Source organism: Galeopterus variegatus, unplaced genomic scaffold, assembly GCF_000696425.1.
Source record: "Galeopterus variegatus unplaced genomic scaffold, G_variegatus-3.0.2 Scaffold2948, whole genome shotgun sequence".
Lineage (NCBI taxonomy): Eukaryota > Metazoa > Chordata > Mammalia > Dermoptera > Cynocephalidae > Galeopterus > Galeopterus variegatus.
The window spans coordinates 12,997-20,451 of record NW_007729059.1 but is presented as its reverse complement, the minus strand read 5'-3'; the positions used below and the strand labels follow the sequence as shown (position 1 = coordinate 20,451).

Here is a 7,455-nt window from a genome sequence, read left to right as displayed (position 1 = left end):
TTTTTTTTAATTATAGGCATCTGACATATTAACTAAAAATCAATCATCCTGTTTGAATTTAGGATGTTTGGGTTATAAACAGAATTGTACTTTGAATCACTGTTTGTAACATAATTTCTTAGATTCTGGAATATTCCAATTCACAGAGTAATTATACCAAGCTTATAAAAGAGAATTTTGAAAAATCCTTTAAGTGGCATGTGCCAGGTATTTTAATGGGAGCTGTCATGTATGTTTTTATCTTAATATAATTATATAATGTTAACATCACTTATAGAACAATATTAAATACAAATTGACAAGAAATAGTAGTGGTGAATTATATTTTAGACCCATGAGGTCTGGAGCTCCATGACAATGGAGTGTGTGAGGGTACTTCAAAAAGTTCATGGAAAGATTCATATTATCCTCTAATTCTACTTCTCAATGAACTTTTGAAGTACCCTCGTATGCCTCTGGCCACAGCTGTCACCCTCGGAGATAGCCCCCTCAACATGCTACCAAAGTGCTTTTGTGGCATCAGCTCCCTGGATCGTAATCATCTTTGTGTCTTCCTTCCCCACCACACTGTAAGCTCCTTGAAGACAGAAACTATATATTATTTATGGTATATCTAGCACCTATAATAAATCTCTGCTGAATAAAAATAACGAAGTGCTTGTTTACAGATGATCTTCCAGCAGAAGTTGGTAATTTTAAGAAACCCAAAGATAACACAAATCAAGAATAAATTTTAAATAAAAATGAAGAATTTCTAAATTAATAGCCCCTATCACTGGGGCTGGCCCGTGGCTCACTTGGGAGAGTGTGGTGCTGACAACACCAAGTCAATGGTTAAGATTTCCTTACCGGTCATCTTAAAAAAAAATAGCTTCTATCGGTTACCCAGGGTCAACTCAGGCACAAACATTCTCAATAACAGAATTAAAGTACTATATCGCTAATCACTCTGAATAGAAACCTCTAGGCTATGATATTCTTTTCTTCCTTAAATGTAATACAATTCAACACTCTGTCAATGACTCAGTAACAGTTGTAAACATTATTATTATACAGGACTTTGAAGGTAACTATAACTTCAGATGGCACAAGCCAAAGAAGGAGAGAGTCGGACTGAACCTCACCCCAGCAGTAGCTCTGCAATCTGATGCCCTAAGAGACCTCTGAGGATGTCCTTTTCCATTCTCTTCAAGCATGATGTAATTAATGGAAAATCAAGGGTTTTAATCTCAGCTCTGACACCTTATCATCTGAACCTTGGACAAAGTTAAATCTCTCTGGTCCACTCTCTTCTGTTCTTACTAGGTGTACCTTACCTTTATGTTGGTTACTGAGGTATAGGTGACCATACTTTCTGAACCAAAAATTGAGGGACATAATCAGACAACTAGACCAAAACCTAATGTAAAGATTTCCTCCAAAATCCATGACACATGGCATATCTCAAGACTACGGACTGTTTGCACTATTTTATGTAAAGTCTGAGCATTTACCTCCACATTGGTTGTTCTATTATTTTCATTCATTTATAAAATGGTATATATTCACTCCTGCTTTTATCTGCTCAAAAGCTAGAGCACCAGGCATTGTGCACTGAGACAACAGCAGTAAACAAAATGGGCACAGGTCCCATTGCTATGGAATTTACAATCTAGACTTGAAGAAGAAAGAGCCATTAAACAAAAAATTACCCAAATAAATAATTAGAAAGTGTGATAACTGCTGTGGAGCATGTGACAGTAACACATGACAGGAAAGCTGACTTGGCAGAGGGGCTGGTTGAGGAGTGAGGGAGGTCGGGAAGGGTCTCTGGGGTGTACACTTAGGCAGGGGACGGAAGGACGAGCAGCGTGGCCCCTGCTCCTCAGCTATGACAGTGTTTCCACTCATGACATCTTTCTACATTCCATTCTGCAGCTTTTCATTTCTTCCATGAGTTATCTCTCTCTCTCCCCGCAAACGACAACAATGGGATATGGATGAAAGGTGGCCACGTTTGGAATCAGAAGACCTAACTGAGTCTCATCTGTAAAGGTTACTGTGTTGTGTCTCTTCCTTGTGCTCCGTTCATAAAACGGGGAGCCCATTGCCTTATCCAGCCACCGCAGAGTTCCTGTGAATGAGGACAATTCATGGCATGATAGATGCCAAACTCTGGAAGACTATCAAGGGCAAGTCAACAGAGAAAACTTAGTTTTCCTGTGACATCTTTTTTCTTAACTTTTCTGCTTTTAGTGGTCTCTTCACTGGTTTTAGTGTTCTCTGAAAAAAAGAAACATTTTATTTATTTATTTATTTATTATTTTTTTATCTTTTTATTTTTACCCTTTTTGAGGAACTTTATTTAAATAGAATCATGTTGAATATATTATTCAGGGACTTGCCTCCTTCTTTCAACATTTAAGTTTTGCAGATTCATTTATATGATGTGTAGAACTGTAGTTCATGTTCTTGTACTGCTAGAAAGTATTGCATTATACCAAGTACCATAGTTTATTTTCCTGTTAAATACCAAGTCAAAGTCCTGTTTTTCTTCTAATCAGAATTTTGACCCCTCACAACATAACTTCCTTCTACTTTTCAGTAACTCAATCACTTAACAGACTTTCAAAATATGTTTATGTATCAACATTACAGGCATTAGGGGACAGAATTTTACAAATGAAAATATGGCATTAATAATGCCAAGTCTAGACTTTTCATGTATCTCTATATCAAATCTCACCTATAATTTCAAAGGGGGTAAAATACTTTTCTGCCCAAACTGTATTCAGTCTCAAACACCAATGAAAAAAATGAATGTGCATTAGGGATAGAAAATTCTACAGAATGTTTCATATTTCAAAATTGATGCCTAATTAATTTTCCTCAGTAATTAAACTTTAACTCAATCACATGGCCTGACAATTAGTCTTTGATAGAAAATTCTACAGAAGATCTCACATTTCAAAATTGATTCCTAATTAATTTTCCTCAGTAATTAAACTTTAACTCAATCACATGGCCTGACAATTAGTCTTGAATTTGGATCTAAGTTTCATAACTTCTGAGTAACGTGACCATTTAGTAAATTACCTACTGATTTCAGTTCACTTATGTGTTAAATTGCATAGTATTTTACATATAAGGTTGCCATAAAAACTAAACTTTTGTAAAACACCAAACACAATGGTCAGTTTGTTCTTCCCTCCTCCCATTTCTTACATTTCTCGAATGGTAACAGTTAACACATAGAGGACCTTCACCACTCTACAACGCTTTGGTTTGTTGGGAATAAAACATGCACTTTTCTCCCATGCTTTGCCTGAGTGACACATTGCTTTGGGGAGCACTGAAGCTCATCAGTTTGGACTAGAGGACCGGAGAATACAGGAATCAAGTTTAAAAGAAATATTTAGGGAAAAGTAATCCTCTTTGCTTCCATGAATGGTCATGTTTTTGGAGCTATACTGGAATTGACATGTTCCCGTAGCAGTTCACTGTAAAGAGTAATGTTAGTGAGCCGCACTCTGAAATTGCAGAGCGAAAGCAGAATTTATATATTAGATGCCTCGTTTTATAGTCTTAATAATCCTTAATATGTGCCATGTTCTTACAAAGGCAAAAAAAGAATTCTATTTAGTAACATCTTCGGTATGCATAATACTACAATTTTTCAAAGCTATTTCCTTTGTTTTATGTTTACAAGAATTTCATAAGGTGATGGTTGTTGTCATCGTATGACAGGATGTGCCATATGGCCTAGCTGCTCAAGGTCACACAGTGAGGTACTGGTAAAACCAGCTCTAGATCACCCATCTCCTCAGTTCCCCTACCCAGGATTTTTAAAACTTTTTTGTATCACGGATCCTTTTGGCAGTTTAGTAAAATCTATGGATCCCTTCTCAGAATGATGTTTTTCAAGTGTCATTAAGTAGATTACACAGAAATCAATTAGAGTGACAGTTATCAAAATATTTTAAAATGTGATATAGTAATGCACTGCTTTATTAGTTCATTAAATAACAAGATCTAGCTGTAATTAATAAATACTGTAATTTTAAAACAGTGATTAACTTAAATATTTTGAGATTTCTACAACTATAACATGAAAGGAAAATATCTGTGATTTCTATCAGTGGCAAAGTCACAGATTCTGTCAATACTGCTATGGTTTATTGTGTACATTCATAATTAAGTGGAATGATAAATTTCAGGTAGATTTTAGTGAATATAAGAGTGTAATTTTTTCCCCATCCAAGTTCACAAATTCATGGAAATTCCAGGCACTGATCCCACTGTGACCCCTACCAACTCTTCCAACAAAGTTGACCAATTTATAACACAGCCCAGGAAGTTTTAAAGTATTTCAATATATGACAAAAGTTGTCGTTAATATCAGTATCAAAATCTAAAAATCAAACCAAAAAAACTCAGAAAATTGTTTCATAAATTCAAAGCTTTTATTTCCCAACCTCCACCAATCTATATTTCAAATCTTTATATAAATCTCTGAGATGATTTCAAGAAATATGGAATTTTGAAACCCTAGTCTGTCGAAAATATATAATGTTGGATAAATTACTTTGGTTTCTAAATCAAAGAAAATGATAAGAGTGGTGTTTCTACACACAAGGATATTAAATATTATGATGAAGGATGTATTTGTTTCCATGCCTGTCCCCAAATTCCCTTTCTGCATCGTTCCGTCTAAAAATTTTGTGCACTCATTGCATGCTCCCTGGCTCCAGTACAATCCTGTACAAAATCTTGGTGTCCCACCTAGCACACCAAGGTACCCCATTTAGGGAGACATCAAAGCAACCCCAAATTCATAACTTTCAGATACAGAGACCACAGTTTCTGAACCCAAAATAAGAGACATAGTTTGGTAAGTATGGGTATTTATACCTGTGATGACAACTAGACAAAATACTTGATATCAGAAAGCTCTTGGAAAATGCATAAGGGACAATTTATTGCACATATAGATGAGTTTGTTCTTCTTCTAAAGATAAGGTTGACCTTTCTGTACTACCATTGGTATACATGCCTATTCTACACACTGCCCACTGAAGGAAGATTTGGTAATTCTTTGCCAAGTATGTGGTTGAAATGTTTAGGAATTTCCAAGGCAATTTTAGCTACTTACTTTTTTATACACTTGAGGTTTTTGGTTTTTTTTTTAAGAACATTAAAATATCCTAGAATATATATGAGAAAAGGAAATCATTGCCTCTAGAATTCATTTATAAATTTCAAGACACAGTACTAATTCAATAAAGTCTAAATTGATGAATTCCAACCAAACGAATATCTCTATTCTTTCTCATCAGTTTACAAGCCTCCTCACATATGAAACAAAGATAAGACCTATCAAATCAAAAAAATTCTGCTTTATTTCCTCTTTTCCCACATACTTAAATCCAGGGTGACTATACTTCACCCCCAAACCTCTGCAAGAACCACAACATAAATGAATTTTCTAGATGAGTGAAATGACTTTCTATTAGTTATATGTGGATTTAGTTAATAAAATAATAGCTATATGTACAATTACACTGGCAATATGACTCTGACAAGCCCAACCTACAAAAAAACTACTTCACGATTATGATTTATGAATGGTTATTTATTTTCAATTGGGTGGTAACTCTGTACAATCTTTTAATAAATAAAAAACATTCTCTGTAAAGGCAGAAAGAGGCATATTACACTCTGTGAACCCAGAATTGTGTTTTGTCACTCCCATGGTTACCCATTTAAACAAGTGTTCATATCACCTGAAAAAAATGCAAAGAGATTCCAGTATCTCTACATTTGAGTAATTGTTCAAAAAAAAATCAAAATACATAATAAAATGAATTTGTCATGAGACTGTGTGCTGTGCTGCATTTCAAAAACTGCCTAAAAATTAAGAGGTGGTTTCAATGAATGCAATTGTTTGAGCTATTATAGCAATCCAAATATTTCACAAGAGATCTTCAAAAAGTTCATGGAAATATTCATATTACCTTTCAATTCTATTTTCCACGAATTTTTTGAAGTACCCCTGTGCATAAACATTCAGTATACTATAATTGTTCTATTGGTCAGTGTCATATTGCATGAATACAATCGTAATGTTTAATCAATAATGCCATCATTTAAGTGAAAACTATAAAATGTTTAAAAGTTTAAAGCTATTCTTAAACTGAAAAAAGTCTATTAAAATTCAGTTTGGGTTTAATGTGAAAAATGTTAACGTACCAAAAGAATTCTAGCTAACCAATCATGTATAAACATAGATATCAGCCTGAAATTTAAGACAGGCTGCTAGATTGAATGATGAGACCATCAGCTTGAGCTCTTCAGTTCATTAGCTTAACCACAATCCCAACCTAATATCCATAAAGTCACAAAAGCAAATGCAATATACTCCTAAGTTTTGAGAACTACACAAATTTTTCATTATTCACGTCATGTAGGATTTATGCTCAGCATTACTTCAGTGACAATAAAGGGAGAACTAGAACCATCTTTGAGAAAGAAGTTAGCTTTTTAAAAAAGAACATTAAAAACCTGTGTTTTTCTTAGGTTTAATGCAAACATCTTGAAAAAAAATTACATTCTTCTTTACAAAAGAGGAGGAAAAAAAGAAAATTCTTCAAATTACCCAGTATCTTTCCACCCAGAGATAAACCACAGCAACACTCAATCTTCCCCGACAAACCTGCCCTCCTGCTGTACATCCTCTACCATCCACCCAGATGCCCAAACCCAGTACCCAGTTAACACTGCCTTAAGCTCTTCTCCTCCCTTAAGTCCACCATCCATCAATCACCAAGTCTCCTTGCTTCCATCTAAGCATCCCTCAGATCCCTCACTTGATGCCCTTGCCAGGAGAGGTGGACCAACCCCTCTCCATACAATGCCAGCCACTACAGACCCACAAACCCAGCTATCTATGAGACCTTGCTGGGTCTCTTACCTCTGAGCCTTTAAGGCACAATTCTGGTTTCAGCGTTAAGTCCCTTACTGTGGGAGGAGGATGCATAATAACAAGTTACTCAGTTCTTGGATTGGAATATGCTTTAATACTAAGAAAGTTCGTACGACTGAAACCTCTTCCTTCAAAGAAGAGATTCAAGGGAAAGATATAGATTCCTGAATGCCTTAAACTTTAGGGCCAAATTTAGCTTCCCCACTCTTGTCTCTGCAATCGTTATTATATCTCGTACGACTGAAACCTCTTCCTTCAAAGAAGAGATTCAAGGGAAAGATATAGATTCCTGAGTGCCTTAAACTTTAGGGCCAAATTTAGCTTCCCCACTCTTGTCTCTGCAATCGTTATTATATCACCACTACTAGTATCAATAAGTAACTGACTGGTATAATTTTATTGTTAACAAAATTAACATGGCACTTTCACATATACAATCATATATCTAATCCTTCCCTGGCCCTAGTTGCCCTGAGCACAATAGGAGTCCCATA

At 35.3% G+C, this 7,455-nt stretch overlaps 1 pseudogene; it reads right to left on the bottom strand.

Moving 5' to 3' along the window:
• LOC103599403 overlaps positions 1 to 7,015 on the bottom strand; it is an 18,382-nt pseudogene extending 11,367 nt beyond the window's left edge.
• Between the last annotated feature and the right edge of the window lie 440 nt (positions 7,016 to 7,455).